The sequence below is a fragment of the Oryzias latipes genome, chromosome 14, assembly GCF_053564925.1.
Source record: "Oryzias latipes strain Hd-rR chromosome 14, Olatipes_Hd-rR_3.1".
Lineage (NCBI taxonomy): Eukaryota > Metazoa > Chordata > Actinopteri > Beloniformes > Adrianichthyidae > Oryzias > Oryzias latipes.
The window spans coordinates 30,392,311-30,417,481 of NC_136250.1; the positions used below are offsets into that span (position 1 = coordinate 30,392,311).

The 25,171-nt window shown below is 43.2% G+C and overlaps 1 long non-coding RNA gene across 1 annotated transcript; it reads right to left on the bottom strand.

The window, feature by feature from the left end:
• Nucleotides 1-8,896: 8,896 nt before the first annotated feature.
• LOC110016343 (uncharacterized) lies at nt 8,897-12,243 on the bottom strand. The gene is made up of 4 exons (XR_002291613.3): nt 12,033-12,243; nt 10,760-10,889; nt 10,615-10,668; nt 8,897-9,483 (listed from the first exon to the last, which is right to left on the bottom strand). It is a non-coding gene; the product is annotated as an uncharacterized LOC110016343 (long non-coding RNA).
• Nucleotides 12,244-25,171: the final 12,928 nt, after the last annotated feature.

Genomic DNA, 25,171 nt, shown 5'->3' on the forward strand with positions numbered 1-25,171 from the left:
GCTTCAACTTCTAGCAGCCTTTTAAAACAAATAGTTATTATTATTAAGTTTAATTTAAACAAATTAACATTAAGTTAAATAATCTCTGAATACTAACTAGTCTGACAATAAGCCTGTCCACAGAGGAATGTTTTCACTGATGCATGTTTTGCTTCAGTCGTCTCATTTCGGTCACATTAATCGGCTCACAGTGACGGAGACGCTCTGCTGTGGTTGGAGTCCTCTGGATTTGATGGGAGGTCAGCAGCGTGGAAAACACTGCAGGGGTCTTGGTTTTGTTTTTCTGAGTTCCTTTTGAAAGTCTTTTTCTTGTCAAAAGCCAGGTTGCCTTTAGCCTCCACTAAAATGCTTTTGGTCTCATGAAACCATGTCTATAAGGGTTGCTCTATGCAAAAACATTAACCCTTGTGCTATCCTACGCACTTTACCATTGGGAGTAGGGTCATTTCGACCCACTAGACAGTGCTCTGAACCTTTTTTCTTCAATGATTTGTGATCTTCACTGGTGTCCATGGACTACATGAAATCTTTCCACCTTTATCCACCTTTGTCATGGTAGGGAGAACATGTCAATGAAAGGGGGGGGGGGGGGTCATCTAAGACAGCACAAGAAGTAGAGGTCATGGAGTTGATGATGGTGGTCCTCTAGACTTAAATCTCCTCGTTTATTTGAGTAGACACATTTCCCTTTAAATACTTTTAATAATTAGTTATTAATTTTATCTTGGCTGTAAGTAACATTAGATTTAGTGTCATACGCTGCCAGTCAAATTTATGGAAACATAACTATTGTAATTTTTTGTATACTGCTTCTTAACTTGTGTGTTCTTGACACTGTGCCTTTTTAATGTCTTTGTATTGTTTTATTAATTAGACTGAGTCTGGAATAAATATCTATAATGAATAAATAAATGTCTCTCTCTCTCTTTATCTCTCTATCATATTCTCTATCATATATATATAAAGTAATCTTTGGTCCTTTTGCGGGAACGGCAGTCTTCCAGGGGAAGCTCTTGGTAAAAGTTTGGCTCTTTTGTTACTATGGCAACTGTTGGAGATTCATCATCTTGATTCTAAATTGTCTTAAAGTGTCATTTTCCTAAACGACTATAAAAGTGAGTCATTATTAACAGCACGTCCATGATTACACTCTGTGGCTTTCATGTTTATTTGGTTGAAATATCACATGGATGTAGAAGTAAAACAAGACCTGAGGTGTTTTTTTCATTCTAATGAAATCTCTTAATTGATTTTTAGTTGATTTCATCTTTTTTTTGTCGTCCCCTTTCTATTGAAAGCAGCTACTTTGTCAGATTTGAGAATCAAAGCTGAACCCTAATCCTACGTTTGGGTTTAACCCTTCAGAATCAATTCAGACGGAACATCAGAAGTAGCAGCAGTGATTCTGTGGACAATGTTTTCCAGCATTCCTGTGAATCCAGAGTCATCTCTGGAATCTGCTCTTCATGAAATCACCATCTTCTAGTTGACCTTCAGCACTTATAGTTGATAAACCAAATGTTTAGCAGCTGAAGAGAAAGTCAGCAGCAACTGTTGTTCCTCAAGTATTAAGTTTGTTCTTAAACAATGTTTTACAATTTCCCTCCACTCTGGAAAAAAAAAAAAAAACTTTGTTTGGTGCCTTTTTTGGAACCCAAAAAAGTGTCACAATGGGTTGTGACACTTAAAAACACAGCAGCATTAAAAATATACAGGTGTAAATAGGCCAGTGCAATTAAGTCAGAGGGAAGTATACTAGTCAGAAAAGGTGGGTGTTTAACTTTTTAATGAAGTGAAAGAGTAAATCAATGTTTTAGAGGTCAGAGGGAAGTGAGTTCCAGAGCTGGGGGGCGGAGCATTCAGCTGCTCTGCCCCCTCTATGACGAGGTGAGCAGTTGGGACAACCAACTGGAGGGAAGAGGAGGATCTGAGGGAAATGGGTGTAACAACACGAACAAGGGTATGAACAGGTATGGGGGGGGGGGGGGGGGGGGGGGGGAGATTGTGGATAGATTTAAAGGTCAGGAGAAGGATTTTGGAAGTAATTTGATGTGTGATGGGCAGAACAGGTGAGATGTGTTGGATGGATGGGGGTTGGTGAGATGAGTTTTGAACCGGTTGACGAGGTCCTGGACCAGGACGGCAGTGGAATGAGGAGCGGGGGAAGGGCGAAGACGACGGATGTTGGGAAGGTGGAGATGGGCAGGAGGGTGATGCTATTGACGTGTGATGTGAAGGAAAGGCTGCTGTCAAGGATGACACCCAGACTCTTAACGTGAGGGGAGGGGACGACCTGCTTTGATTCTTCAAAGGTAATAGATTACCCCATGACTCTCCTGTATTATAGTGGGGTACTTTCTATGTTCCCCTGTGCAGGTAGAGCATAACAAGATAAAATGACAAGTGAGTATTTGACATTTAAATGAAGGACATTAGGGTTTAATAATGATTCCTAATAAAACAGTCAACTCTTGGAAAAGCAGGTTAAAATAACTTCACTTAACCAACAACAGGTGACCTGTTGACTCTGTCAAACAGGAAATTCAGCTCAATGGTTGAGTCTTAATGAATAAAAGGAGTTTAACGCTGCACAGGAACAGTGCTCTTCATCTGTTAAGGCCTCAAGTTACTAAACACCTAACAAACCAAAACTTCATTTTTAATGCTGTACAGAAACAGCAAAATGTAATTCAGTACTATTGTAATGAGTTACTCAATCAGTTTTTAAAGCATTAATTTACAATCAAAGTCGTTTCAAGGGGCTGCTGAGAAGCCAATAAACTGATCTAAATAATCTTGGGATGTATTCAGACTGGGAAAATCCTTTCTTCCGGATTGAGTTTGTTTAATTTGTTCTGGATCGGGTTCTGAACCTTGTGTTTGGTCTGTATTCAGACTGGCATCAAGCGGACCGTTCTGTTCTGGACTAAAGCTTGAAAACAAAGCCATGTGACTGAAGATCTCGACAGTCATTGGCCAGGAACTTAGAGGGCGGGTCAGAACAACACGAGAAAGGCGGACTTTAACTCGGAGGATGCTGGCAACGGCAGCGTTAAGGAGACGTCGGGTTTGACGGTTCGCGGATAAGTGTTTATGATGCATAGATCTCATCGTTGTGGTTTTATGGTTTTGTTTTAAGAGAATTCTGTCAAGGAACTACAAGGTAGCTTTTAGAATGACCTCACAGCAGCGCAGTGTAACGAGACACAGAAAAGCGTGTAGAAGCGTTTTGCCGGTGTTCAAATAAATGTTCTAACAAGTAAACAGTTGGACCATTTTTTCTCTTTGACATTTGTCCGCGGCTCATCAGTTCCTACATTCCTACTTTGTTTACGTCGGCCACAGTGGCTGTTTTGGTCCAGTTGTTCAGCTCTGAGGACGGATTGTATTCAGACTGAGGAACTTCAGAGCGAACCAAAGACCAGTCTGATTGGAAACAAACCAAGACCACCCGCAAAGGAGGATCCCAGAGCGGTTCCTGGTCCCGGACCAGAGTCATTCCGACTGAAGATTTGTTCTGGATTATCAGGGGAAACAAACTCTGGTTCACTTTAAGCAAACCAAACGTGTCCAGTCTGATCTCACTCTTTTTTTATTCCAAACATCTCCGATTATTCCATGGAGGCCAGAAAATCCCAACTGTATTTCAGTGACAGCTTATATAAGCGTGAAATGCCTCTGGTCTGCCTCATGTCGATCCTGAACAGTGTTTCGTTGTCTGAGTGGCAGCATTTTATCTCTTACCTTGGTGAGAACGGGTTGTGCAGGAACTTAGATCCAGTCTGAACCTCACCTGTCCTCCCGTTCATTTCTGCCTGCTAACTGCAGCGCACTCGTGTGACAGAGGCTGCGCTTTCTCTCTTTAATCTTGTACAGCCCAAAGCTTGTGATGGATGGATTTCCTGTTGCTCAGGTGTAAATCTTTCATGTGTGAAATTGTCTGTGCTGAAGAAGCTGTCGGCAGCACAGTTGTGGTTGGTGACAGCCTCAAGTGGAGAAGCAGCAGAGCTTAGACACTCTTCAATAAACTAACACATTTTTTCCGACTGTCATCATTTAGGATCTCCATTCCTTTTGTCTGTTTATTTTTACTCTGTGCAGCCCGTCGCCGGTTATTCACTGGCACATTCATGCTGTAACAAATTTTTGTGAGTGTAACACTTTGGTCCTTCTCGGTCCTTTGTTTGATTAGATGTGTGAGTCAATAAAGCAGAAGGCGGCTTCTCCACACCCGGTAAACAGTTTTCAGAATCCACCTTTACTTCTGAGTTCAACCGGGATACCCCACCAGCTCTCACATGATGGATGCTGATTGTGGCATCAGCATCAGCAGCTGGAAGCACAGCTGTGTGACTGACATTTTGCTTCATAATTCAAAAGTGGTCCAAGAACAGATGTGAGGCAGCTGCTGCTGCCGGTCTCCTCTGGCGTGTTGCCACTTCCGTCATGCCGTCATTTAAATGTTTAACGACTTAAATTCCCACGTTTGACTTGGAGACCTCCAGCGCCGTATGTGGGACAGCGATTCTTCTACAGAAGGACTTTTGGCAAGAAATATGTCTGTCAGCGTTTGTTTGTACAATTAAAACATTAAAAAACTATTTGGCAATTACACTGTTTCCAATAAATCTGAATTATGTTAAACACAAACCAACTCAAACATGGCGACTGATGTGAGCAATCCTTTTGACAGCAGATACATTTCTGCCACGGCTCTAGCGCTCATCATCATCTATCAATGGAGGCGTCAACGTCTTCTTCAGGCCGTGGAGTGGCGAGCTCCTTACACGTGGGAGTGGGTCTGGGTGAAGGCGTTTTGGGAAATGGTGATTGGTGATTTTCCAGAGGAGCTGTGGATCCAACAATTCCACATGACATGGTCAACTTCTGATGAGCTGCGTGACGCTGTGGGACCTCTGGTGGCGCCTGCTGTGCCCAAGCCGCCACTCTGCCATCTTGGTTGGTCACTTGACTCATTTAATTCAGAAAAAAGGGTTTCCATAGGAATTTTGTAAAATATGTCAATTTTGATAAACCACCTCCTCCAAGCGCAAAACCTTTTTTTTTATTTTGATAGAAACAGTTTTTTTTCTCCAAATTTTCGTGTTTCCATTCGGGCGAATTTAGAGTTGTTTCATAGTTGATGGAAGACAAAAACGACCTACAGCCTGTGATCTATTGATAGATCAAAGGACAAAAACCTTTACAGACGAGCCATTAGAAAGCGTCTCCGTGTGCTGCGTCTACAGGTGAGGTGCCCTCAACAGCTCATTGGAAAGATGCCCAAACCATCTAAGCTGACTTTACCATGAAGAACCCCCCCACAGCCTTTCTCCATACATGTTCAGCCAGTGAACATCTCGTGGTCGAGGAGGAGAGTGTTTGGATGGAGACTGTATCATGAACACGGTCTACATTATCTGTCAGGTTAATCAAACAAGACTTTCCTTTTGAAAAGAGCTCTGATCTTTGGCTTTAAGGTCCTGATTCCACCCAGAATTCAGCTGTCATAAAGTTATGCATAGGATAAAGGCATTAAGGCAGAGTGCATTGCTCATGTAAGTGATATTCTTATGAACCAATCAGTCGTGAGCGTTTACATGAAAACATAAAAAATGGACATGGAGAGTCGTTTTTCCAGTTGGTTGCTTCCGTCCTGGCTTGACAAAGGTTTCAGTGCCGTCATTGTGTTCTGACTGCTTATCACAGGCATGCAGGCCTTTGAGTCTGCAGCAGAAATGTACATAAGTGAGTGATCTTTGAGCACTAATAGCTCCTTTTCTCCCTCCCGGGGGAGATGGTTCGTGCCAGTGTGACTAATATCCTCTCCCTCCTTCCGGCTTCGGAGTCTTCAGGTTCAAGGCAGCCAGGAGAGCTGTGACAGGCCGGCGCCGCTCATTACCTCCCAGCAGAATAATTACCAGTGACCCGCTCCCTCACAGGCATTAAGGCTTTGGCCCGCTGCGCTGTCCCACACTGATGGAAAATCGAGAACGTGGCAGCGACCATATCGGGGTCATTAAAGACCTCACTGGATTCGTGGAGGTCAAGTCTTTTAGTTAATGTGTGCACCCTCCCTGTGAAGAAAAAACCCCCTAGCCTTGCTGCTTGAGCAAAATGCTGTTATGAAGTTCAAGTTGAGATGATGGTAAGCAGGAAAATGAAACGGATGCGGCGTGCTGGGAGTGTCAAAGCCCTGAAAGTCAAAGGAGGGTGACAGCTTCTCAGTTTGCGTCTGCTCCTGTGCTTAAACTGTGGTGTAGTGTACATTCATTCATCCATGTAAGTCTCCACAATCTGCAGAGAGTCAGAGCCGGGCTGCAGACTTCTGTCAGCATCTGAAGATTTCTTTTAAAAAGAGTCCTATAAACCAAATTGCTTGGCTCTTAGAGGAAAATCCACCCACCGCATCCGTAAGAGATGTTTTAAAGCCTGAGGCTGCATCATTTGATGTCACCTCAAAAAGCTTCATACAGTAAATATGTTTGATGTCAGTCAAAGCTCCACAGGCTCAGCCGTCAGCGCTCGGAGGACGGCGTCTGCACGACTTCCTGTCAAAGCCTCTCCAGCAGGCTGCGCGGACTCCAGCTCATGATCTCACTTTGTTTAAATGAAAACTTTTTCCTGATTGAATTTTGGCTCCAAAATATTTGCCTTTACTCAAGTTTTATTCATTAAAGCTGTTTCTCAAAAACTGACCGATACCTGAACTTTGTATTGCACTCTTCCCCCTCGTGTTGTATGACTTTCCTGCATCATTTCAGAGAATTACACGTTTTTTTTTTTAAACGTCATCAAAGTCCAGCATTTTTCTCGTTTGTCAGATCTGGCTTCAGTTTCTATTTAGTTATTTTAACTAAAAATTCCTCTTCTAATGTGATGATTGGTGGTTTTTCAGAACAAATGATTAATCTCACTTTAGATAACTATTTTCCCGAGGCTTTAAAAGGACAAAACCTGGAGAGACCAAAAGGAGATGAAGTTCAACCCAAAACATCTGAAAACAGAACTGCATTCAAAATGTCTGTGGTTACGTTTAAGTGAAGCTGCAGGGCTGAACTGCCATTTCCTTTTCCAAATGTTTTCTCCTGTTTTCGTTAGTCTGGGGAGGTTAGTGCTTGGTCATTGATTTGCCTTTTCTTTCATTTACAGGTTCATATTTCAGTTAGGTGGGGTTTTGTTTTGGCCCTGGTTCACCCTGAAGCCTTTTTGCTAAGTTCTTGTTGGTTTTTATTTATTCATTTCTAAATACATTTGTTATATTTGTATGTTATATTTGGTATTTTGGTTATTATTTTAAATTGGCACAAACTTGACTTTCATATTGAGCTCCTCCAGGTCCCTCATGACGTATGAAAAAGGGGCGGAGCATAAATTTGGGTCTCATCTGAGATTTTTGTTAACCATAAGGGATTATTTGATTTGGTATTTTCTCTGTGTGGGTTTTGTTCAGATTCTACATTACGTACTTGGTGGCACTATTGGTTGACTGGACACATCCAGTAAAAAGTCACACATATATAATAATACCTTAATGTCCATTTCTAGTTATTGTGCCTGTAATGATTATTTTTTACCTTTGTTTCGTATACAGTGTCCTTGGGTTCCTTGAAAGGCGCTTTTAAACAAAATGGATTATTAAATAGGAAGAATTTGGTTTCATCTGTGAGTCGTTGATCCGTGAATTCTTTCCTCTTGAGCTTTTTGGTTTTTGGAGGACTCCCTTTTTCTAATGTGATGGGGTAAATATGTTGGTTGCAGAAAATTCTGCAGAATGTCCTAAGAATTTAAGATGATTAAAGCATCTGGGGTTGCCATAAGAAAGAAGAATCGTGAAAAGAGTCTGGTCCTTCAGTCCAGGAGGGCTGCTGGACATTAGATATCTATGCATTCCGTGTGTTTTTCCTCCCTGTTTTGATGCTGGACTAAGAACGTCTCTCAGAGGTCACAGGTCACAGTCAGGTTTACTGGAACAGATGGGTTGTTGTGGCAGAGCTATGACTACAGATTTATACCTGGACTGAGTTTGTTGCAGAGCTGGAAGTGCTGAATCCAGTTTCTCTGCTGCTCTAAAAATGCCACTAAAGCTTTAGGAGCGACCTTCTGTCAAAGGCAGCTGCTCGCCGCCGTGAGGATTCAAAAACACGCCGCACACTTTTCCTGGGTTACTCTGCTCCGAGGCACAAAGATGCACACGGGCTGCGACAGGGTTTTACGTGATCCTCTGAGGAGAAATCTCCTGCATCTTCCCGGCCGAATCAACTCGTGCATCAGATGAAGAGAGGAGAGGAAATCACGTTTTCTGCAGCTCTGAAAAGTTGATTGTCTTTTTTTAAGGCTGTGTTTCCCTCGTGGAGGGAAAGTTTATGACTGAGAACACCAGAAAGTTTGGATTTCCCCTGTGACCACAGATCTTTGTTTCATATATTTCCTGCATTTATATTTAAATAACTGAAATCAGTTGCATCTTCTAACTCTCAGAACTGTTTATCTTCCTGAACAAACTTTCTTTTTTGGCTACAAAGGAGAATCACTTTTTAAAGATTTTTGGTTCCAGTAGAAAAACAAGACAAAATCAATCTTTATAAACCGGTGAGATTGGAGCCGATCTCACTAAAAGGCAGCAGAAGAATAAAAAATAAATGGACCTGTGAATTTTTAATTCCAAAATGTTGTGTTTTATTGACAGAACTTAAAGTTAACATGGCTGCTTCAGATTACTTTAAGCAATTATGTCTGAATATGAATGAATTTGGAATTTTAAAAATGACATTTGTTTTAATAAAACTGCAGATGCTGCTGATGGCACACAGCAGGAGAACGACTCGTATCTGGAGGATATTCAGAATCGAGTGTTTTACTTTGCAGTTTTTGAGCAAACTGAGTTTGTGAGAACTTTATGGATTAAAACAAACTTTAATTCACTTCATTTTCAGGAAACCTGATAAAGGGGGATTTGTAATGAAGTAAAAGCCCTTCTGGATGCTGTCTCGGGTCTTCATAAAGAGGCAGGTGATGGATGTATGTGGGGGGGGGGGTATGGAGTCTTTTTTTTCCACAGGTTTGTTTACTGCAGAAGCTGTTAAAGTGCAGAGCAGCCAGCAGGTCAGATCAGCCCGGTAATCATGATGATCCAACGCCTGAAGCAGCTGTTCTCCCTCATGGATTGCAGACACTCGCTTTATTTACCTTCTTCATTACCGCCCCCCCCCCCTCAACTGCTGCACATGCAGAAAAGACGTCAGCCTGCGTGTCGCTCCATGAGGATTTGAAGAGCGGGAAACTGTGTCAACGCCGCTGTTTCCTCTCCACCCGTCTTTGAGAGCGTGCCGTCACGCAGCCTCTACCCGAGCAGACGTGTCGGTTTAGAGGAGCAGAGCAGTCAGGGCTGCAGGTGAATTACAAGAGGAGCCTCTTCTGGGTCTGCCGTGCCTTTGAAGAACCTCTTTGGAGCGCGCTCATCAGTGGGAATACATTCACAGTCTGCAAACATGAATCAACTCTGACACACATGAGGGGAACGAGGCTTTTAGTGATGCAGCCTGGATGCTGCACGTCCGGATGGACTGTGAAGACACGATTTTTGTCAGGTGGGCTTTGGGTTTTACATTCTGGAATTACTATTAAGACCCCCCCCCCCTCCCCCTGTCAGCATATCTTACTAGCAAAGTGAAGCATGGCGGTGCTTCTGTGCCAAAACCAGATCCAAAGATGTGTCAGTTTAGTGAGCAACTTTCCACCTTTGGGAAGAAGTTTGAGCTTTTCTCTGAGGCCTGAATTTTTGTTAGATGGAGTTCATTGTTAAACATCAGTCGCCGAAACTTTCCTGACTTGAAAGGCAGTTATTCCCTTCATCCAAGTCTCAAAAGAACCCAGAGAGCTCTCTCTAAGTAGAAGCTGCCACAATATTGAAGTAAATGGTTTTAAAATGATGTGAAGAAGGAAAAAGATGCACTTTTCTGTTGAAACATGACAGACAGTTGTGTTCAATTTGGTAGAAATGGAGAAAAAATAACCACATAAATCTACCTCTCCTCTTGTCCAAAATTCAGTCTCCAAACATCTGAATGTGAGCATCTTCATTCATTCTGACATCCACCTGCTTCTAAAAGCCTCTTTTGAGAAGACAAGAAGCTGCAGAGGCCTGAAGTCCTCTCCGTTTCACTGTCACTGAGGTTAAACGCACAACAACAGTTGTGGAGGAAATCCCAAAATGTCTCACAGCCTTTGTGACGGTTAAAACACATCTCCTCCTAAAATAGTCTGCGTTTGGGGGACTCATCCACTCATATGGAGCCGTTCTTAGCTCATCATTCAAAGACCAGAGAAATGACGCAAAAAATATTCTATTCTATTCTATTCTATTCTATTCTATTCTATTCTATTCTATTCTATTCTATTCTATTCTATTCTATTCTATTCTATTCTATTCTATTCTATCATTGCGTCTTTTTTCATTGAATCTGCAGCCCTGTTGTCTTTATTAGTCTTAAATCTGTCTAAAAGCTACCAAGCTTAGCACCAATCAAATCTCAGCTTCTCTGCGTTTGGTGTCCACTGACAGACTTCAGGCGATAGCTAACGAGTCTCACCTGATTACGTGGAGACTCTTACCTGCTAACGAGTGACGGGGCGTTCCTGTTGGTTGGGATCTACGTGTCCTCATTACTAAAAGTGAAAGTCAAAAGGTTTGATATTAATGTTCTGCAAGAAGCCCATTGGTTTTACTGTGGAGAACATCTGTGCTGAGGTTTTCCACCTTTGCATGCCTCGCTCAGACATAATTGGAGATGTTCTCGCAGGGTTTTTCATTTCCCTGTTTCTTTGCTGAACTTCTTTTTCCCTCCTTTCTCTTCTTCTCCTCGGAGGCATCCAGCCGTTTCCACTTTCTGTGTGAGACGGCGCACGAGGTTAATGAGCATCACAGGGTGCTGCTGGGGAATCGATAACTCAATACAAGCTGGTCAAGACCAAAACAAGGTGTCCTCCACCAGAGCTGCAGCTGAAGTGATTGAATCTGACTTCTTTATAATAAATCCTGGCCTGCTGCTTCAGCGGGCCGCAGCGCCTTTCACCCGCATCCCCCCAAGACAAATGCGTTCTATCTGAGAGCTGACAAGCTCATCTGACCTGCACCTTAACTGGGGTGTGGGGGGTCGGGGGTCCACTAGAACAAAATGCAGTCCGGGGTTTCGTTCTAGAAAGGAAAACCTTGTTTTTCTTCTAAAGTACCTCTGAGGACTTGGTGCCCCAGAACTACAACGAGGTGAGATTATTGTCGAGAATTTGTGATAAAAATGTAAATTAAAGCGGCACTGCATGGCCCCCAGGTGCCACCTGCCCCCATTGGTTAAGAGCCTGAGATCTGCCCCTCACTCTTTCTTTTGCCCCTGCCACCCTAGTCAGCCACCCTAGTCAGAGTTGCACGTGACAAACTCATGTACAACCTTTTCCAAGTTGTTGCTTTTCTGTTGGTTTATCTCCATAGCAACCATTAAATGCTTTAGTTACCCTGGTGTGACGAACAGGTCGATGTCACTTTTACAAGAATCTACAAATCATATTTTTTAATTTGCTTGGCAACTGAGCTTTTTTTTAAACCACGCCCCAAACAGCACATTTTTGACATTTTTTTCTGAAAGATTGATAATTTCTTCCCTTTTTTTTTTGCTCCTCCTGTTAGATTAAACTAACCCAAGAATGGTTTGACACAAATCTGGGACAACTGCAGTGACTCCAAATGTGTAGTGTTTTTTTATTTTGTGAATTTTCAAATCAAAGTAAAATTTCAGCAACGCATGAGCAGAACCCATCTGCCCATACCATCAAACCACCACCTTCCGCTCATCAGTTTCTGAGGCAGCACTTGCACAAATGGGTTTCTGTCAAAAACATCACAAGTTTTCATTTCTACGTTCTCAACATTCCTTTTTCTTAATGCACTTTTCTTTGATGTGTAAAGAAACAAACAAGTTATTCCCGTGAGGATGAACCTGAACCTTTGGTTTCATGTCCACCCCATAACATCTCACCTGTCAGATGTTCAAACCCCCAAGCTGCTGCTTCTTCATGTTGAGAAGACGTTCTACTCCGAGTTCCCGTCTATGGCCGACCTTTTCCATTTAGACGGAAAAGTAAGTCAGCAATAAGTAAAGGAACATTGCTCACAGAACTCATCCTTTATTTTTCTGGAGCTCCCCAACTGGACTGTTGCTAAGCAACACAAACAATGAAAATGTTTCTCCGCCTTCTTTCTGTTTCCAGCATCCTCCACTTGCCGCTGTCTGTTGTTTTTTTAATGCGTATTCTAACACTGTAAGCATGAGCATTTAAAAAAAAAATGATATTTGAACATTAGCCAAACATTTATCCTTCCATCCAAACATTTCCTTCATCCTTTGGATGAAGGAAAATACTCTGTTCCTGTTTGGACAAAGATCTCTGTCTGAAATTTTTTTGTAGTCATCCAGACTTTTCTTTCTTTTCCTAAACGGTCTCTTGTTCATGTTTGTTTGTCTCTGACAGACGGGAACAGTTGTACATCGCCAACGTAAAACATAAAACATGTAAAGGTTCAGTGGGAGTTCTACAAATCCCCGTTTCTGGATTCTTTGACATGATTAGAACTGAAAATAAAAACCAACCAAATGAGTCGATTTTACTTTAATAAATGAATAATTGAACTGAACCAGAGCAGAATGGTCTCTTTTAATGAGAATGCCCTTCATGAATGTGTTTTATTTATGAAATGACAAACGCATCCAGACAGATGGATGAATACGTTTCATTCCTTTAGCAGCATGGCGCAGGACTCAACCTGAGTCTAATATATTAGTCTGGCTGCTGATGGGAAGAGCCAAATGCTTTGATGTTCACCTTGATACCCCCCCCCCCCCCATCCTGCCCAAGGTCCAACTGCTTTGCGGTACAACCGTGCTAAATTATTTCTATGTGCTCTCCAATAAATCACAGCAAATGAGCAGAGAGTGAATGAAAAGATAAATCATTCAACCGTCGTTAACAACAAACGGAATAAAGAACGAGGGGACGTCTAACGGAGTGTGACATCTTTCAGAGGCCCAATCTCAGTTCTGATCTCCACGCAAATACTCCAGTCAATAGAATAACGAGACGCAGCGAGCGTTAAACTGGATCAAATGACAGCGGCGCTGCAGTGGAAGATGAGAGGCCAGATGTTCTGCATGAAGCATCGGTGATGCATGAAGACGATGACAAATCCAGACGGGATCAGGCTAATGTGACCACAAAGACCAGAAAACACTGCTTTGTCATAACATGAAATGACAAATCTGCATTCAGTGATAAGACCCCCCACCACCCCCGCCCTCTGAACTCCAGTACAAAAGCATCATGACAGGAGATTAGCACCATTTTCTTCTTTCCATTCTCCACACTATCTTGTGTGTGGACTCACTGACTTTAATTCTTATTCTGTTAAACTGAAATGACATCACAGGTTCAACTAATCGAACTGATTAACCCTTTAACACCACTGAATAACACACACTCTGACATGCTGTACGTCTGCGACCCGATCAGCGGAAAATCGGCTGATTCTGACGATCAGAAAAGTGGCTTTTTGCTCACAGACTCATTGGCCCCCTCTGCTGGTAGTTTTTGGGACGTCCGGCCCGTGGAGTGTTGTGGAGAAGAGCGGCCATAACTTCAGGGGAGCATAGGTGTGTCTTACCCTTGAGGCTCACACAGCCACCTCAAGGGAGGTCAGGGAAATGGAACGTACCGTTGTTGTGCGTGTGGTAAGTCTGTGGTGAAGTATTCGTAAGGCTCATGAAAGCTGGTCGGTCCACGACACTCTGATTGGCTAACATCCTCATTTCTAACAGCAAGGAGCGCGCACGTATAACATGGACGGCGCTAACGGGCTCATTGTATAGTCTGCAGGATTTTGGGGGGGTAATAAATGAAAAATTCGTGTCTCCTACCTCCCCCGTACTTACCGTCACGTGTTGTAAAAGTGTTCACTGCCACCTGTTACCCGCAGCTTATCTGCAGAAAAAACGTCATGAACAGTTTCTACGACCTTGATATTTTTGTGGAGGGCACCGGCGTACAGGTTTGACCGTTTTTCACCTGACAGGACAGCTGGGACTATGGTTTGAGCTCCTGCATTAAAGGGTTACGGTTCAGCCTCTCCTATCAACGACCCTCCGCCCAAAAAGCAGCAACACTTGTGCAGGTCACCCCACCCCCCACCCCCTTCCCCGTACGCATACACGTGACTTGGGCTGAAAAGAGCTCAAAAAATGTCAAATGACACGTCTTGAGGAGTTTGAAAGTCGCTCCTCACGCTAGTTTTCTGTACTTCCCACCATTAAATGTGAGCTGCTGCCTCCCAAAAGAATCTTTCTTTAATTTCAAAGTCTGGAGGTTGAGCCGGCGAGGCGAGGAGAGGCGTGGACCCAGAAAGAGGGGTCCTCGGGAGAGTTGTTCTTAATGAGGCAGAAAAACTGTAACAGAACAGAGGTCACGTGGAAGGACCTGGAGGAAGGTCACACGCCGCGTCCTCCATCTGCACCCGGAAACCTCCCTGAGGAGCTGGAAGCTGAGTCCGTTTGATGGCACAGTTTAGATCAGCATACGTACCTGTAATTACTTCAGAGGCTCATGCAGTGAGATTACCTCACAGCTACTCTTGATCTTAACAACTCCTATTTTATTAATATGTAATTAAATCCAGATATAATTGTGTCTGAATAGTGGGTCACTTTGGTTGGATCTTCTGAGAACTCATTAAAAATGAATTAACATCACATTGCAGAGAAAGGACTTCCATAGAATGCAGTGCTGTAAAAATGGCTCAGATCATCGTTCTAATGTTGAGACACAAAAATAACCTGAAGGAAAATATGAGCAGCTGTAGTTTTTAAAGCATCATTTCGTTTATTTAGATGAAACAAATAATAGAAAGTTTAATGGAAATTAAAGCACGTCAGCCGTTCATTTCTGCCCAAACCATGAAACTACTACCACCATGTTTGACTGTGGAAATTAAAATGTTTTCTTTATACATTTGTTACTTGTACTTATTAAAATATGCTTTTGTCTTAATCCTTTAACACCAGCAATGTCGGCGGCAAAATAACACGCACTCTGCGCACTACCACAACTCTTTGACTGTAATTAACGTAAATCCAACGGATTCTGACTGACAGAATAGCTGCTCTTTTCCGTGTAAGAATCAGCTGATTGATGGCCCAAACACTTTGCTGCTGTGAAATATCAGCTGCTTTTTTCCACTTCAGAATCCGCTGGATCTATTTTACTGCGTAAACAGTTCAAGAGTATTGGTAGTCAAAGAACGTCAACACTGGAGCTCCAACTCAGTTGATCCCAAACCAGTTTTTGTGAAGCCCCCACCACGCTTAAAAGCTTTCTGTCCATTATTAACTCTCAGGTTTGGTGGAATATGGGCGAGCAGCTAAAAAGTTTTTGACATCTTCATCTTTTTCTTCGCCTAAAGAATGAAACAACAGATTATTTGTTCTTGTCGTCACGATGATTAATTCTTCCAATAAACGCTGCAGACTTTGGAACACTTAAAAACGTCTCCGATAACACGGCCCATTTATAAACAATTACAGAGGAAAGCAATAAAACAACAAGAATATTAATGTTCCTGTCATCGTTCTGCCTCTGCTGGAGACGCACAGTTTTTATCATCCTCACCAACGCATGCAGCAGTGATGAAATACCCTCATGCTCATGTTCTCATATAAGGAAATGAAGCATTTGTGGCCCCGAACAATCCGGTCCATCAGGCGACGGCCCAACAAGTCACTTTATTTAAACTATCAAAAAATTTAGCAAAGTATCAAAAGTAAATTTTTAGGATTAACATATCTGAAAAGGGTTTGGAAACTAAAACGAGCTTTGAAATGATTTTTTTCTTCTATTTTAGTTGCTGTTTCTTCAATTATGCACAAAAAATGATACATTCCTGGATAAAAAATTCCTGGGTTTTTTTCTGTCTGTGAAAGAAAACTGTTATATTTTTGTTTACTTTATCTATTTATGTAACAGAAGGCTTAAAGTAATTAAAGTCAAAATGTATCTGAGAGTTTAGACCAAATCTGATGTTCAATACTGATGAGCATCTCTTTTCTTTTCTTTTTTTATCTCTTGACGGGTGAATTTACGACCAAAGCATTAGAGCTTCCATAAAGAGCCGTGCTGTCATCCTTGTATATTCATCAGATTTGTTTGTGCATCAAAGTTTCGGATCAAAGACCTGAACGTTTCTCAAAAGCGGAGAACAAAACCGATAAGAGGCCTTGATCAGAGACTTACTTCAGTGGAGCGGCCGTGCACGGCTTGTACGACGTTTTAAAATCAATTCTAAGTTTTAAATGAAAGAAGGGAAGAAGTGGGGCGATGAAGAACCGCTAAATGTCATTGCTGCCATCTTCTAGTCTGTAAAAGTCCAACCTACTGCAGCGCATTCATTAATTCTGCTCTAAGATGGTCCAATCATGCAGGATTTGATCCTTTAACTGTGAAGGTTTGTTATAAACAAATCTGCTCTGGTTAAAAAAATCTTTTTCAGGCACAGACATGTCAAGCGTGGCACAGCGTTACGGTAAACATGTAGGGAAGAATGTAGTTTTGCTGATTCGGTTCCATTAATCTCAGAGCATTTCTGTCACGTCACTCTGCGCAGCATTGATGAACTTAAGGCAACATGTATAAATGCCAGCTGGTGGCATTAAAACACCTGACGGAAATTACAGAAGGAGCTGTTTGCCGCAGGCTGCAGCCCCGCCCGCCCTGCAGCACCGCCCGCCCTGCAGCACCGCCCGCCTGCAGCACCGCCCGCCCTGCAGCACCGCCCGCCCTGCAGCCCCGCTCGCCCTGCAGCACCGCCCGCCTGCAGCACCGCCCGCCCTGCAGCACCGCCCGCCCTGCAGCACCGCCCCAACTGCAGCACCGCCCCAACTGCAGCCCCGCCCCAACTGCAGCCCCGCTCGCCCTGCAGCACCACTCGTCCTGCATCTGACAGCTCCCGCAAAACAGTTAAAGGAAGAGAGAGACAAGTGGAGGTCATGTTTTCCAGAGGGTCAGCCGTCTGTTTCAGTCTAAAGGGTTTTAGTGTTTCTTTGTGGTTGTGCGTCTCAAAAGCTGGATTTGGTAAATAAATAAAAAAATAAAAACCTGCGGTGATATTTGTGGAAGGAGGATCAAGAGCGTTTTAAAAAGATCTGGGACACAAAGCAGACGGGATAAACATCTAGAAGCTGAGATCTTCACAGCAGCCAGTTTTTTTATGTATCTGATCCGAAAATATTTTTGTGCAAAACTCTACATGAAATGTCTACTTTGATGATAAAATCTTGATTTATTTACACCAGCTCGCGTCAGAGTACTTTGGTGTCCCTCTAGGTTCTGAGCTGGACCCCCCTTTTTTTTTTTATCTTGGACGTTTGGCCTCACCTCTCCCTCCTTTGACTCTAACCCGTCTTACACCGTTAGTCTGGTCTGTGTTACCTTCACCTTGAGCTGCCTTCGTCCTTTACTGCTGTCCTCTCACCGTCCCGCCAACCGTTTCCTCTCAACACACTCTTCTTCATCCCCCACCGACTGCCCGGATCTGCTTTCTTCATTCCAAGCACTTTCATCTTTCAGCTTTTGAATGACAGCATTTAAAGTGATATCAGAGAGGAAGGAAACTTCATTTTTTTATTTGTAGATCTGCTGTAAAAGGCACGATAGAACCACCTGAAGACAGTGAAGAAGAGGTGGATTCTGCAATGGACCAGATAGAGAAGAACTGCAACAAATCAGTTGTCTCAACTTTAAAGACATTTCCTGACATGTTTCTCTTAATCTGCTGCCCTGCCTGTTTTAGCTCTCTCTTTACTGCTTTCTGCAAATTTGCTGACTCGGGTGTCTCCTCATTCTGATTGACTGAACACACCTGATCCAGGTAATCACTAGTAAGAGGTGCACACAGAGCTGGAAAACAGGCAGGGTGGTAGATTTAAAGGACCAGGATTGAGCAGCCGTGTCTTAACGATAGAGAAAATCCACATGTGGTTTAGTATTATTTTTAAAGAAACAGGCTTAGTCTCCATCTACTAAAGTTTAGACTCTTACAGATGCAACATTCACAGTTGGCAGAGTCATGGCATGTTAGCGCCGTTTGTCTTCACATCAACAACTGGACAGAATGGTTTCAGTCCCGTTCCCTGCATTGCCCTGGAAGCAGCTGCTTTGTTTAAGCTGCATCCTCGCCGCCGCCGCCGAGGTGTCAAAGTGTCTTATGCAAGAGCACGGGCTCATCATTTGGATGGACTTTAGCGTCACAGATGCTATTTGTAACATCAAAAGAGTGTCTAACTGTCTGATTCTGCAGGAGACCGACTGCGACTGTGGCTGGCATTCATCTCAAAGAGGAAGAAAGGCGGCGCGCACATCAAAAAGGAGGCTGACAAACAAGTGGAATCAGACAGTAACAGGCTTGTGGCTTCCTCATCAGTGGCATCTCCTCATGCAAGATTTGACTCATGCTTGATGGATCAGAACCAGCTGCGACGGGATTCTGCTGCTGCGGCGGTTCTGTGGCCAGCAGAGGGCAGAGCAACTCTAAAACATGAACTGCCGCTTTGTGAGTTTGTTGGAGCTGTCATACTTTCTAGGAGATCCTCTCATTAACAGTTGACTTTCCCTGTAATCAATGTGAATCCATAAATCACGGACATTAAGTTCGGGGTTTCACATCCTTGGAAATTTGTCACCTTTCCATCGAGAAAGACCCTAACGTCTGAGTCCTCGCTGAAACTTCAGCCTTTTGAGTGGGACCAAATTTCAAACCATAAAATGGAGATAATTGGATTGAAAAGGTCAGAAACCAACGAGAAGCTGCAGGACTGGCGAGAATTTTAGGATCCATCAGGGAGGATTAAATCCATTTCATTAAAAAGAGAAAATTATGAAACTCAAACCGTTTTAGTCGATCAGCTTGAGGTTATGTGAAGCATCCAGGGCTAAGTGAGGACAAAACAGCCTGATATTAACTAGAACAATGGCACTCTAGAAGTTTCTCCTACAGAATAAAATTCCTGCTGTTGGTCTGTTTCCAATCTCATTCCAAATAAAATGGATTTCTTGTCCTTTTTGTGGCCAGAAAATATCCCAACCTGAGCCAAAGCACTTGTGGCAAATGCAGACATTGACCTGCAGGAGGCATCCCATAAATATTGTCATAGGAATCCTTATCATCTGCTTCTGATGGCGCCACGCTGAACCGAGCTGATATCAGTGTTTGGGTTTGAGTAAAAAGCTCAGCTCGCGTTTGCAGCTGTGGTAACACCCTTTAAATAGACACGTCCAATTTCTTATCCTGCCTGGAACGCATTTGTTTTCAAGTCGAGTGCATTGAAGGGTTTTGAATCTCAGGCTCACAGGCGGCGCTTTAGGCACCAACTGTGCTCATAATAGCAAATTAAAATTTCATTAGGACGAGCTCATTTCAGCCGGAGGAAATTCCTTTGACTGGCTGGATGGGTTCAGGACGTTCAGCCAGAGCGGGACAGGCAGAAGAAAAAGATGGTTTGTTTCTCGGCCGTCGTCGTGGCCAAATGTGGCACACGTGAAGTGCCTCACGCGTGATGTGCTTCACTGCACATGATCTCAGTGTTACTGTCAAGCTGAGGAGGAAACAAACCGAGCGTACCGCCGTCCACGCATGTCCGAGGAGTAACAGCACGGCTGCGCTCATGTCAACATGTGACATTAAAATGAACACACAAACACGATCGCGGTGCTTCATGTCTGTCAGGTGTGAGGGAGGACCGACTGGGTGGACATGGAAAGGTGGTGTCATCAACATAAAAACGTGACACTCCCAGAAAATGCAGCAAAAGTGGAGAAAGATGGAAAAAGGAAAACGCTAAAAATTCAGAATCCTAATTCCAGAGGAAGTTTCTTTCAGTGAGTGAAGAATTTCACTTACAGGGACACATTAGCTTCGTTTCCAATGAGCGGTACAGTATTTTGAGTGTCTCTATTATCAAATGGACCCATTAAGCGGGTCCAAAGCGTACCAGTTTGGGGCCCTGTTGGTTGCAGGTCCATAGAAAAATGGACCAGACATGTTAAGACGGAGCTACTGATGAAGCCCATTGATTGGCGGAAGGTCAGTACAACAATGACACCAACGTTTTCGGCTGTTTTCCTTTTCGACTTATAGATACGAAGAACCCAGCGGGGGGGGAAATCAGCTGCTGGATGACCTCCATGGTTGTCGTTGAAAGCGTCGATTTTGCTGTAGTCCCACTTTTATGACCCAAAGCTGCACCCTGAGACAGTCCTGCTTTGAGTGGAAACGCTCACCTGAATTCCCTGGACCGTTCTAAACCGAACCGGACCGGACAGTACCGCTCAGTGGAAACGAGGCCACTCTTGCACCAGGAGCCTTACCTTTTGATTGGCCGGACTCGCATGATCCAGGTAATCAGGAGCTTTCTGTTTGGGTCAGAGAGATGACATCTGAATCTGACGAGCTAGTTTGATTTTTTTTTTCAGAAATGATCAAACAACTTAAAGACCCACTCTGAAGGAAATGACGTTTTAGCATGTCTAAGCATAATTAAGCTCAAAACTGCATTTCTAAGTATTTCTTTATTTATATTGTTGTGAATCAGCAGCAGACGAAAAGATCGTAAAAAATGAATGGGGGCGGGGCCACAAGCTCCCTGCTCTGCTCCATCCTGATCATCCACCTGCAGACAAACAGACATTCCGTCTTTGTTTTCTTGGTCTGAGCTGGAATCTGGATCAGAACTGACGGATGGACATCTACGGTGTTGCTGCTGTTTTTGTTGGATAATGTTAGGTCAAGGGTGTGCGTTTGCTCTTTCTAATGAACTCCTGCCGCTCTGAAGAAAATATGTCCTAGAAAACAACACAGGTTTTTTTTTTAAGATTTTTAATTTTAAAGAGACCACTGAGGATGTTTTGAAAATAGATCAGAAGATGGTCGAGACGGGACTTTAAACCAAAAAACGCCTTTTCAATGGGATTTAAAATCATTGGGATTTTTCTTGTTACTGACTATTTTAACAACTATTGTCTCATGTAGCCAGTTATTCTCACAGGTAAACACATGTAAAAGTTTTACTCATATCTATTTTCAATGCAGTTTTTTAGGTTATTTATTTTTCTCCATTTTGCACAGATGACACACACATTTAATCTGTGCCGTATGTTAAAAGATTTTGCAGACTGGAATCTCCATGAAGCTAAATTAAAAGTTTATTCTGCAACATAGACAACAGGATAAACTAAAAATAAAAGCATTAAACAGAGGACACCCATCAGGACTTTGGAATAACAGGATCAGATCGGGTTCTAATGATTGTGCAGTGAGGCGCATCGGCGCTCCACACAAACCCGTCCAACCGCAATCCATTTTCTCCAGAGGAACGCAGGTCGTTTGGTTGATTATTGAAAAGACAGAGACACAATGGGAACACATGTTCTGCTTTATGAACGCTCTTCAGTTTTCATTCAACGTAAAAGTAAATTTAATTTCCAGTCAACGGATAAATAGAAGAGTGAGAGTGGACGTCGCAGAGAACCACAAAGAGACCAGAACCGCTTCATTTAAATGCGTCAAAATTTGATGAAGGGGAGCACAATTTGAAAGATAAGAGAAATGAATTAGAGGACTTTTTAATGACATGCAAATTCCTGTCAGTTGCATGTTTTTCTGCCCCTCCGAACTGTGTTTGACATCCATGATTCAAAGAAGTAGAACGTTCAGGAAGCCTCATAAATTTGATCACAGAGATGTGAGGCTCTGCTCGTCATGATGCTGATACTTTGTGAAAAGGAGAGAAATATCATCTTCCAGCCATGAAGCCATTGTTTTGGGTAAAAAAAAAGAAGCTCAGCCAGCTGCTGCGTTTCTTCAGCTTTGCCTGAAGCTGCTGGTCTGTCGCCGCCTTAACACTTGTTTTATCTTAGATGACCCCCCCCCCCCTTCCATTGAGGTGTTCTCCCTACCATGACAAAGGTGGATAAAGGTGGAAAGATTTCATGTAATCCATGGACACCAGTGAAGATCACAAATCATTGAAGAAAAAAGGTTCAGAGCACTGTCTAGTGGGTCTAGATGACCCACCTCCCAATGGTAAAGTGCCTAGGATAGAACAAGGGTTAAAGAAAGATGAGATCTTCAGCTTGATGGACTTCACGATGAATCTGGAACAAACTGGGGTGACGTTTTAGAATCAAACCGTTGCTCTCCGGAGAAGAGTTCAGCCGAAATGTCCTAAAAGGAGAATATTTTAATAAACGAGTTGAAATGTGGCGTAAAAACAGAACGGCAACAAACCACCCTGAAGAGAACCAACATGGAGGTTCAGAAAATCGGAACCATCAACTTCCTGAGGGACAAACACAGGTTGGAGGAAAAACAAGGAATCCAACAAACCCTCCACCCATTTCCTACGCCTGCTCCGTCCGAAATCTAGTCATGGGGGGTCACAGAGGTCCATCCATCCATTTTCTTCCACTTCTCCTGGACCGGGTCACAGGGACAACAAAACAAAGACGCTCAGACTTTCCTTTCCCTGGACACTTTCGCTAGCTCCTCGTCTGCAGAGCTGCTCCCTCCGGTGCGTCCCGGGTCTTCCCCGCCTCCCCAGGGAGGAGTTCACCCACTCCTTTGCGTGTGGAGGAGCAGCGGCTCTACTCTGAACTTTCTCCGTCTGACTGAGCTTCTCTAATGGAGGGCTTTGCCCCCCTACAGGAGGAGACTCACAAAGACGCTTCTATTCTGAAATTTCACGTCTCGCTGGGCTTTTAAAGGCTAAAACTGTTTTTAAAAAAGCATAAACGTTAATGTTCTCCTCACTACTTGATAAAAAAAAAAACAGTTTGTTTTCCTACAGATTAACTATTTGTAGAAGTTTCACCGTATATTGCCTTTGATTTCCTGATACCGCATTCAGCAGGTTTTTTTTTTACAGATCTGTTGAAAATCTGGTTTCCAGTTGGTTCTGATGTTTTTACAGTATGATTAATTCTCAGCTTTTTCAATAAACATTTTGGTTTTATAATCAAAGCTCTCTAGTGTGCTGTTATCCTCAGACCTGAACCCGGGTTTATTGAATTTCAAAGCTTTTAATTATTGTTTATCTCTGATTTGAACAATGTCTTACTTTGAATTTCCAGTTCAGCCTTTCATAACTAAATCTCGTTCGAGGTCGGCTTCTCCCCTTATCTGTAGTTTCTCTCCCCTTTAATTATTCCTCCGTCTTCTGTCTGTCTGCCACAAAAACAAGCATCATTACTGGTCCTGCTGTTCCCCGACGCCACCGATCTGCTGCAACGGAGACCTTGATCATCCAACACAAGGCGACGCCTGGTTGGAGATGCACACGGTCCAATTAGCATCTCTGCAGCGGCCCGACTTCACAGAGCTTCAGGTGGTCTGGGATCTCATTTAGCACAAAGCTTAAAAGTTTTCAGGTTGTTGCAGAAAAATGCTTCTTTATTGATGCTCTCATTGTTGCTTCTGCCAATCATTGCAGTGATTATCATCCAGTTTCATACCACAGGAGGGAAGGCAGGAGATCAGGATTCTTCTGGAACCTTTTAGACCAGCGTGTCCAGTTTCTGTACAGAAATGTCAAAGTCATTTTGTGTTTCATATGGAGAGATTCATAACGGAAGAAAAACACCGACCAGGTTTTTAGTTTAAGAATAAAGCTGCTGATTTAAAATCTCCTAGCAGCATCATTCTGAGTGTTAAGCAGAAATAAATGTCTGGAAACCTTCAGAAGGAATCATGTTAGCATTTCCTGGAACCAGAAAATCTTCTTCTAATCTAAAATCAAGGTGAGGACGAAGCGTCTGCTCTCGATTGCATCCGCAGTCGGCTGCAGGTCTTCCTGCACAAACCCACTCACGTTTTTCTCCATTTTGTCTTTTTAATGATTTCATTTAGTTTCTGTTGTTTCGCTCATGTTCTGTCGCGGTGGGGGTTCTCACTCCTCCAGATGGTTGAGTCATGGCAACTGGACTTTAAAGAAGGAGATTTTTAAGTCCAGCTGCTGTGACTCAACCTCAAGACTTTCGTTTACTTCACCTTTACCTTTACCTTTACTTCAGCGCTTTGTGTCCAAAAATCAGCTTTGTCTTCCGCACTTTGTGTCGTTAACCGGATTCTGGTTTTCGGATCAGGGGCTCGGCTCAGCTGAAGTGTCCGGATCCATCGCATTTCCACATCTGGAACCAAGTCCGTCTCCTGTTGGCATTTAGCAGAAATGAGCTGCAGATTGAGCTCCTCTCATGCTGTAGCTGAAGCAGTTCAAAGTGTAAGAAGAGGATTTCTGCAGATCAGAGCTGAAGGTTCGGCCTCCTCCTTCAGCGGTTTAAGATCCCCCCCCCCCCCGCTCTGCCTGACCCCTCATCTGTGACACCAGCCTTCATTACTTCATTACTCAGTTCATACTGTTTTCACTGTTTGGTGAAGCTTTTGAGGTTAAATCCACCACAGAATGTCCCAACTGTGTGACTTCTTTGTTTTTTGTCTCTGTCACCATTTAATATAAAAATTAGTTTGCAAAGGATTCCATTTACCTGTTCGTCTGTGTAGAATCTCATTCATCCAGCTAGATTCCAGCAAAGTGCTAAGTAAAAGCTGTCCTCTGGACCTGGTTTATCTTCTCCATGAAGGTTTCTCAAATGCTTGAAAAGAACATCAATGTGAGAATTTGTCTCTGCAAGCAGCCACGAAACGTTTGAGTTGTCTCTGAGACTTTCTCATGTCAGTGCAGAAATTAAGTCCCTGAGGCTGATTTTAAAGTCATGAGCTGAGAGAAAACTGTCTGCTGTAGACCTTTCTGAAGAGCTCGGGATTTAAACTTCTGTTAGTGAGAAGCTGATGAGATGCTAAAACTTCAAATCACATCATCGTCCTCCCACCTCCGTGTCTGACTCAGGACTTGTCAAGTCTGTTAGTCAGAGTTTGTAAAGTTTCAGATTATTTCTGCAGAGGTTCTGGGGATAATCTGAATGTTTTAGTGACGTGTGGGGCAAATCTTTTGTGTTTCCACACTCGTCCTCGTTGTCTTTACGTCTTTTATTCCTCCTTCGGTCCTCTGGAGGTTCTAACTGCCACTGA